Here is a 9716-nt window from a genome sequence, read left to right as displayed (position 1 = left end):
GTTTTTCTAAACTGGAGAAGGGACGGTAGAGGATAAACTTTCTTGCTGGAGTTGTGTGTACAAGATACACACGTCCACATGGACGCGTACACATGCATCTGTTTAGATCAGTGGTTTGCAACCTTTCTCATCTCCTGGCGCCCATGAACTAATTACTAAAATTCTGCTGCACACCAAAAAATATATATTTTGCCAATCTGACAAAAAAAATAGATATAATTTTTGTTAATTCACACCAGACAGCTATTGTGTTGGCTGTTGCCATTTTTTTTTTTTTATTTGAGGATCTAAGGCAGTGGTCGGCCAACTGCGGCTCGCGAGCCACATGCAGCTCTTTGGCCCCTTGAGTGTGGCCACGAAGTTTCAATCGCACTGTACGTGCACACCCGCACGTGGTATTTTGTGGAAGAGCCACACTCAAGGGGCCGCAGTTTGCCGACCACTGATCTAAGGGAAACGAGGTCAGTGCCCCGACTCAATAGTCAGGTATTGCATGTTTTAAAAATTCTGCGGCACATCATTTGAAAACCACTGGTGTAGGTTTTTTAATCCTTTGGGTTTTAAAAAATAAGAAGACACCCCCACCGCACCCCCACGGTTTCCCAGTAGGGTGACGTCACAGTCTGCTCAGCCAGCGTGGGAGCACCGGGGAGGCAGGCCGGGCGCTTTCTGCGTGTTAGGTCCCGTGGGGGAACCCACATTTAGAAGATAAGAAAGCAGACGCTGTGGGGCTGAAAAATGGCCATCAGGCACTTCAGATAACTCAGAAGTCAGAAAAATAAAGTTTGTCTGTTTCCCACCCTCAGGGAGGGTGTGAATAGCCCCCACTGACTCCTGGCCTGGACCCCTCAGCGCCCCTCTAGTTGCCATGCCTCCCGGTGGCTTGCCCATCCCCCATCCCGCCCTGCCCAGCCTTCTGTCCTCTCTCAAGTAACCTCCGCCCAGCAATCTGGGTGCTCAGTGCTGGGCCGGCTGCTGGGCCCGGGGCATGAGCAGGCTGTGGTCCCTGCTCGCCCATCAGCTGGGGAGGAGAAGCAAAATAATGAAGTGCCCTGTGCTGGGAGCTGGTACGTACCTCACACACAGCTCCCGGGGCCCACACTGCGCCTTCTGCTTTACCCTGCTCCAGCTCTCAGCACCCACCCTCTACATTCAGCACGTGACGATGCCCACCTCTGCTGTCCGCGCCTGCAGCTGTGGATAACAAATACCATTGAGGCAGCACCTGTGCGTCTGGGCCAGACCCAGTTAGGAACCACCTTTTCCCTTCTGTCCACCTCTGGACCGAGCTAGAACCCAGCTCCTCACTCGTGGCTCCATTCTCACTGCGGCCAGCAGTGATCGGGAGGCAACAGGTGGCCTGGGCCAGGCCCTGTGAGAAGAAACCACCAGGAACCACCTTTCTTGCGGTGGGAAGGGTGGGGTGCTGGGGTAGGGAGACAGACTCCAGAGCCAGACACGCAAGCGGTTCACCCTCCCTGGCCCTCAGCTCCTTCTCGGGATGAGGATTAAATGTACTTCAGTCGATTTGCTAATTACAAACCGACTTCCTCCCGTCCCTGTAACAGGACACACAGAACAAAGACGTGAAAAACAAAGGACGAGGGATAAAGGATCCGTCGGTAGCATCTTTTTATCGTGCCAAACGACGTGCTTCTTACTGAGAAAAAATGTGAAGGGACACAGTAAAACCAGTCTCAGGCCTGTGCCCTCGATGTTCCTTCTGGGAGTGTGCACTTCCAGGTTCCCCTCCAGGTCTCTGCCGATGCCAGCTCCTCAGAGGGTGCTCCCTGACCCTACACCCCCACCCCAGGATCTGGCTTTACCATACAGGTGTCTTTTTGTTGTTAATCTGCTTGTTTTCTGTCTCCCCAGTTAGCATGGAAAGCCTGGGGATATGTCTGTTCTCTTAGCTATGTCCCCAGTGCCTTGAACAGTGCCTGACATGTAGTAGGTGCTCAATAAACACTTGTTGAATAGCTTAATGAAATAGAATGTCTAGATTGAACAGAGCAGAAACAATAGCTGCCCCTCTAGAGTTAGTCCGGGCAGACTTCTCTTAGGACCGTGGTCAGCAAACTGCGGCTCGAGAGCCAAATGCGGCCCTTTGGCCCCTTGAGTGTGGCTCTTCCACAAAATACCACATGCGGGTGCACACGTACAGTGTGATTGAAACTTCGTGGCCCATGCGCAGAAGTCGGTATTTTGTGGCAGAGCCACACTCAGGGGGCCAAAGAGCCGCATGTGGCTCGCGAGCCGCAGTTTGCCGAGCCGCAGTTTGCTAACCACTGTCTTAGGAGATAAATCCAGAATCCTGAAAGAGGCAAGGTGTGTGAGCAGGGTGGGGCTGGCTGGTCGTGGTCTTTGGAGATGAGCTAGAATGGAAGAGAGAAGAGAGACACTCTCCCAAATCAAACTCGAAAGAAGTGATTTGTGCTCACAGGACCAGGGAGCCCGTGCAGAATTGCTGTCAGCCAGCGCAGCTGCCTGTGTTTGTCCCCACATTTCACTCTGGTTGAGGGGTCTTTTCTTGACTTTGGTTTGCCAGGCTTCGTATGATGTTAGTCTGTCCACGGTCAGAACCCCATGAGCCGCAATCAGGCTCAAGGTGGGCTTCTGGCACAGCTTCCTGGATAGAGAGCCGTGTGGAGGGGGTTCCTGAGGGGCTGCTGAGTGAGCACCTGCTGTGTTCCACGTCGGCCTGGAGATGCAGGCGGATTAGCAGGGCCTTCCTCTCCTGCCTCTCCCGTGAGGAGGGAGGCGGAAGGAGGATGCACAGGACACAAGAGGTGCTGTGAGGGTGGGGAAGTAGGTGACAGCCTGGCACAGGAGGTGGGAGAGTGGAGCAGGTGGGGGAGGACAAACATTGAGGACAATGGAAACCTCTTAGCCCTGAACAATCTCAGCACAGTCCCAGCTGGGGAGCCACTATGTCGTATATTTTCTATTAGCTGCATTTTGTTAAAAGAGAACAGGCGAAAATAATTTTAATATCTTTTATGTTATCTAATATATCCAAAGCATTATTTCAACATGTAATCAACATTATAAGATCAATGAGATTTTTAAGAATATTTTTATTGATTTCGAGAGAGAGAGAGAGGAAGGGAGAGGGAGAGGGAGAGAGAGAAACATCAATGGGAGAGTGAAACATTGATCAGCTGCCTCCTGCATGCCCCCCCCCCCCACCAGGGATTGAGCCCACAACCGGGGCACGTGCCCTTGACCAGAATCGAACTGGCAACCTTTTAGTGCTCGGGACAATGCCCAACCAACTGAGCCACACCGGCCAAGGCAATGAGCTTGTTATATATATACTAGTGCAGTGGTCGGCAGACTGGCCCCTTGAGTGTGGCTCTTCCACAAAATACCACGTGCGGCATGCACGTACAGTGCGATTGAAACTTCGTGGCCCATGCCACGGGGCCAAAGAGCTGCATGTGGCTCGCGAGCCGCGGTTTGCCAACCACTGTACTAGTGGCCCGGTGCATGGATTCGTACACATTGAAAGGAAAATAATTAGAAGAAATATTTTAATATTGCTATTTGCCCTTTCTCTGTAATGGACGCTGGTCGCCGTCTATGGGGCGACCGGTGGGGCGATTGGGCCCTGCTTGCATCTGCCTTGGCCTGGCACCGCCTGCTTACCTGCTCCACCATCCTGCTGTGGTCCCGCTCTCATCAGGGCTTATGGGAGCCGGCAGTGCCTCCACTGCCGCCTGCTGCCAGAACCATGTCGCTGACACCCGCCATGTTCCGCACCACCCCCTGGTAGTCAGCACACATCATAGCAAGCAGTCGAACTCCCAGTTGAGGGGACACAGCTCTTGCTACATCTCCCTCAGCCCATTAAATTCCCAGATAAGATCTAGGGAGCGTCATAAGGTCAAGCCTAATTATGCTAAGAGGGCTGTGCCCTCTAAGCTGGGACTTGTTTGTGGCTTTGCCAATAGGTCAGTCTGAGGCTTAACCCTATAGCTGTGCCCTACCCCTGGGAACTGAGCAGTGGCCCTACCCCTGCTGTTCACCATCTGTGGGGTGATCGGTGGGTGATCAGCGGGGCGATCGGGCCCCACTTGCATCTGCCTTGGCCTGGCACCGCCTGCTTACCTGCTCCACCATCCTGCTGTGGTCCCGCTCTCATCAGGGCTTATGGGAGCCGGCAGTGCCTCCACTGCCGCCTGCTGCCAGAACCATGTCGCTGACACCCGCCATGTTCCGCACCACCCCCTGGTAGTCAGCACACATCATAGCAAGCAGTCGAACTCCCAGTTGAGGGGACAATTTGCATATTAGGCTTTTATTATATAGGATATATTCCACCTCCCCCCCTCGGTTTTGAAATCCAGTAGGTATTTTACACTTAAAGCACCTCTCCATTCCAACGGCATGTTTGGAGTGCTCAAGACCACACGTGGCTGGTGGCTGCTGTCTCGACAGTGGAGATCTGGAGGCTAGCTTCTGGAATCCTTAGGCTTCGGCTGCTGGAACAGTTCTGGATCCCAAAAGTATCTGGATCCTCAGAGTCTAAAAAAAAATTTTTTTTCCAAAAGAATTTTTCATAGCTTCTTTCTGAGCACCCAGAAGCAAAGGAAAGCGGTGTGAGCTGACACACTCAAGTCCATGGCCCATGTGCTGGTGCTGGCTGGTTGGCTGGAGCCCCCTGGCAGGGTCTGAAAAAGGCAATCCTTTTGACCCCAGAATGGAGAAAGGTGGGGAGATGGAAAAGGAGGGGCCAGAAAAGGTAAGAGAGAAGAAAAATGTAGAAGGGAGGCTGTGGGGGGCAGGGGTGACAGGCTGCATGACAGAGCTAAGAACAGAACCCACACACCGAGGGGGGGGCGGGGGCACACAGGCAGCTCCCAGCTTCTCCTCACTACGGCTGAGCAGAGATCATGGCTCAGTCCTGGAAGGCACAATTAGCTCATTCTCTCATGGCCCTTTGATTGCTCTGTTGTTGTCAGGACGGCCATTTCTGTAATGAAGACTTTGTCCCTTACTCAGAGGTACTGAAACATGAACGTATTTGCTGAATCTGGTTTCCCAGGGTTAAAAGCCAGACCGAGGAAGTGCAAACACACATTCACTAACTAATTGTCCTTTAATTAAGGCCAAAGCCCTGCTTAAAACAATTAGCTCTGGGAATTGAACAGTAGGTACGACTCCACTTTTTGCTAATTGTTCTTCCCTGATAGGCGGGATGTGGTCCGTCTCGGGGTTAGGGGGGCAGCAGGGGAGGAATCCGTGGGCTGCTTTGGGCCTGGACTGGACCGTGCCCTGCAGGGTTTGGAAGTGTTAGTCAGAGGAGCGTCTGAGGTGTGGGGAAGAGCAAGGCGGATGTGGTTTGGGCAAGGGGAGACGAGAGGCTGCCCCAGGCTTGGACGCGGGCCATGGGAAGTCTCCGAAGCTACTGCTGGCCACACTGAGGTGGCTTGCCCGGCTGGAGCTGAGGGCGTGGGCCAAGGATTAGCTGACTGGAAAGCAATTAGATGAGGTGGGGCTGGCTGGGAAAATACCTGGAATCCCAGGGCCAGGGTTGAGACTTGCTTGGGTAATGCCACAGGCAAGAGGCTCTGGGGAGAGGAGGCCCCCACTGGTGAGGGTGGCCGCCCCTGGCCCACTGGGCCGCAAGCCTTTTTGCCTCTGGCTGATGGGGAGAAGTGGATTCTAGAGTGTGGGGGGAGCCGGGGGGCAGCCCTCTGGGAAAGAGGCCCCGTGCCCGATGGATGACCATTTCCTGTCTCCTAGGACCTTCCTAAGGCCTGCCTGTGCCCTCAGATAACCTCCCCTTTCCTGGGTAGGTGGCATGTCTGCGGGTGTTACCCTGCCAGAGACTTTCACATTTCCCCAAAGGGTAAAAGGTGCGGGGTTTGGGAGGGTGGGGACATGACTGACCTCCGCGGGGAACCCTCTCCCCCCGACAACGCCCACAGGTAAAGCTGGCAGGGTCCCTGGAGCCAGTGCTCTGTCTGGGGAGCTTCCCAGTTAGGAGCCCCTGCTCTGGGGTGGACTTTGGGGTCCCCATACAGGGAAATGGTCAGCGCTGCCGTCCAGGCCACCCTCAAAGCGATTGTGTAAAAGGCTTTCGTGGCTGACCGGGCCAGATTAGACTCCCACGGATCCCAAACGCCCCTGGCAGCTCACTTTGTGGCCCCAGAAAGGATCATAACCCTCCCCTCCCCTCTGCTCCCCTCCACCCTCTTCAGCAAACTTCTATAAAGGCCAGATAGTCAATATTTTCACTCTGCAGGCCAGAAGGCGGAATCAAGTGTAACCACATCCCTGTGACTTGTGCGGCACCGAGCAGCAGTGGGCAGCGCCCAGAGCAGTTTCTGTGGAAACTCCCCCACTCTGCCTCTGGTGGGAGAGCACAGGCAAGATGCAAATGATGAGAGCGGTTGTGTTCCAGCACAACCTTATTTATGGGCACTGACATTTGAATTTTATAGCATTTTTATGTGTCACCGAATATTATTCCTTTGATTTTTTTCCCCCTGCTATTTAAAAATGTAAAAACTATTCCTGGCTCGTGGGCCTGTAAAAAGCAGGCTGTGGACCAGATCTGGCCAGTGGGCTGTCGTGTACTGAGCCCTGTACTAGATCTCTGGTTCTCGGCTGGAAAATTAACACCCAGGCCTTGTGGATGTGCCTTAAATTTGAGAAACCCTGTCATAGAGGGACCTGCAGTTTCCCAGGTGGTGCTGATGCTGCCAGTAGGAGGACTACACACTAAGTAGCATTGATCGAGTCTGACCTTTACCCCCATTTTACAGATGACAAAACTGAGGCCCAGAGGTGACATAGCTCTGTCATATGAACCCAGGGAGAGGCTGCTTCGTCCTAGGATACAGAGCAGGGTGGTTTTCTGTCTCTAGCTGCTTTCAGAGATCTGCCAGCTCACACCTACCGAGGCTCTAGCCCAGACACAGGAAATGTGCGTGTGTCCCCTGGAGGCCCGAGCGGCAGGGCTCCAGTGAGTCATTTCCCAGGAGTGCAGACGTGTGCACTGAGGCAACCCTGTGCTGTCACCCAGCTCCCCCCCGCCGACCTCCCCGCTGTGCTCTAGAGAAACTCCCTGCCTGGCTTCAGGATCCGTACAGCAAGACGAGAGGGAAGCTGAAAGCCCCATCGTGAGAAGGGGACAGGGAAGAAGGGGGGCTTGGATATCAGACTTCCATCATTTCGAATATCACTATTGGGACTAGCTGGGACCAGAGGCGAGTTACTTAACCTCTTCGAGCCTCAGTTTATTCATCAGTAAAATGGGAAACCACTCTTACCTCTGCAGAGTTGCCATAAGGATTAGTGATCACCTTTGTCAAGTGCCCGGCACATAGTACAGAACTTTTGTGGTATCTTTATTAGCCACCCTGGCATTCTGACGTAACCACAGAGATACCCAGCCACAGCCTGGGCAGCCACATGTGCTCCTATGACATTCCCATCGGTTTAGGTTGGAGTGTGGAAGGCCATGTCAGAGTCTGTACCTGGGACCCTTGGGTGGCCCTCAGGACCTGGGAACCCACTGAAATCGTACGCCAGCATCTAAAAATGCAGATGTGCATTTTTCTGGGAAAGACGCCAGGTTTTTCCTCAAATCAAAGGGTTCCGTGTTCCAAAAAAAGCTGAAGGACGCGTATCTCTAAAGCCAAGGCATAAGGAAGCACCAAACTTTTGGGACAGAGTCCTGGGTTTGGGAATCAGCTCCCTGATCCTGATGTATTGGGCACATTGCACATCATCTGATTCAGATCTGGCCTTCCGTTCTTCACTGATGAGAACTGTGGCATGCCTCGCCCACCAGTCCGGAGTCAAGTGACGTCCTATGGAGGAAAACCGGAGTAGGGCAGCCAAGGACGGGCGGGGCTCTCAAAGCGGCCACCAGGCAAGCAAGGGGCCTTGCAGGGACCACCCTGCAGGGTCAGTGTGTTTGCTTCCAATTTAAATACATGGGGGTTTAAAGTGCATGGCTCAGTGGTTGAGCGTCGACCTATGAACCAGGAAGTCACGGTTCAATTCCCAGTCAGGGCACGTGCCCGGGTTGCGGGCTTGATCCCCACTGTGGGGCATGCAGAAGGCAGCTGATTGGGGGGTAGGGGAAGCCGGGGTATTGTCAAGGGCGGGGAAAAAAAGGACACATATGTAATACCCTTTGTAATGCTTTAAGCAATAAAAAAAAAAAAAAAGGCAGCTGATCAATGATTCTCTCTCATCATTGATGTTTCTGTGTCTCTCTCCCTCTCCCTTCCTCTCTGAAATCAATAAAAATATATTTTAAAAATATATAAGTAAAAGATAAATAAAATGGGTGAGATTGAGCTGTGGTGATCGTGGTGCCCCTCGGGGAGAGTCAGTGATAAAAGGTGTCGGAAGAGGACTGTGGAGGTGCAGCCCAAGTTCCAGGTCTTGGCAGGGAGCTGGCAGCACGAGCCTGTCCCCTTGGTGAAACCATCTCACCGGATGCTGGGGGTTCGCGCATATGATGCTCCAACAGAAAGTTTCCTCAAAACATCTTCAGCTGAGGAAGGTGGGAAAATGAGGTCAAATCAGCTCGTTGGGGATTTTTCTATATAATTTTGCAGTGAAGTTAGCACAGAGCTTGAAGAAAGAGTAATGTATATATAAACACAAATAACAGAGTAAGATTTTAAAATAATCCAAAGGCCAGATTTAGGTATCTTTCTTCTGAACCCAAACTGCTATCTAAGTCTACTTACGTAACGTTGGCTTTCTTTAATTATCTCCCAGGGCCCACAGGCTGTCTCGGGCCTCTGCACAGCCATGAGGGACCCACCTGGGTCTGGCCTATTTTGGGTAGCCCATCCGCCGGGGCGGTGGCTCGCTCAGCACACCCCTGAACCCGGAGTGCTGTGTCCCATCCCCTCTCCTGCGAGGCTTCCCTCCCGGGTGCTTCCCTCTCCCTCCCGCTTCACGGGCGTCCCACTCTCCTGTGGTTTCTTCTCATCAGCCCCGCAAAACTCACCTGAGGGGGGAACTTCCCTTGACCCCACAGTCCCCTCCAGGAACCATCCCATTTCTCTCTGCCCTTTTTTTATTAAAATATTTTTTTATTGATTCCAATCATCGATCAGCTGCCTCCTACATGTCCCACACTGGGGATCAAGCCCACAACCCGGGCATGTGCCCTGACCCAGAATCAAACCATGACCTCCTGGTTCTTAGATCAATGCTCAACCACTAAGCCAGACCGGCCGGGCTTTTTTTTTCTCTTTCTTCCCTTTAGAGGCAGTGTTTTCTTTTTCTTTTCTTTTTATTTTTAAAGTTTAATTCAATTTATTGGGGTAACATTGGTTAATATCATTATGTAAGTTTCAGGTATACAAATTTATAATACAACATCTGTGTATTCCATTGTATGCTCGCCACCCAAACTCTAGTCTCCTTCCATTACCATATACTTGACCCCCTTTATATCTTCTTCATCCTCCCCCCGACCCCCTTCCCCTCTGGTAACCACCATACTGTTATCTATGTCTATGAGTTTGTTTTGTATGTTCTTTTGTTATTTTCTGTTTTATACCCTACATGAGTGAAATCATACGGTTCTTGTTCTTTTCCATCTGACTTATTTCACTTAGCACGATAGTCTCAAGATCCATCCATGTTGTTGCAAAAGGCAATATTTTGTCCTTTTTATGGCTGAGTAGTATTCCATTGTATATACAGTGTGGGACAAAAGTGGGGTTACAGTTGTT

At 52.1% G+C, this 9716-nt stretch overlaps 1 protein-coding gene across 1 annotated transcript in view; it reads left to right on the top strand.

The window, feature by feature from the left end:
* Positions 1–9716, top strand: part of CTIF (CBP80/20-dependent translation initiation factor) — a 257814-nt gene that overhangs the window by 230359 nt on the left and 17739 nt on the right. The window lies entirely within an intron of this gene.

The sequence above is a fragment of the Myotis brandtii genome, unplaced genomic scaffold, assembly GCF_000412655.1.
Source record: "Myotis brandtii unplaced genomic scaffold, ASM41265v1 scaffold833, whole genome shotgun sequence".
Classification (NCBI taxonomy): domain Eukaryota; kingdom Metazoa; phylum Chordata; class Mammalia; order Chiroptera; family Vespertilionidae; genus Myotis; species Myotis brandtii.
This window is presented reverse-complemented; position numbering and strand designations above follow the sequence as displayed.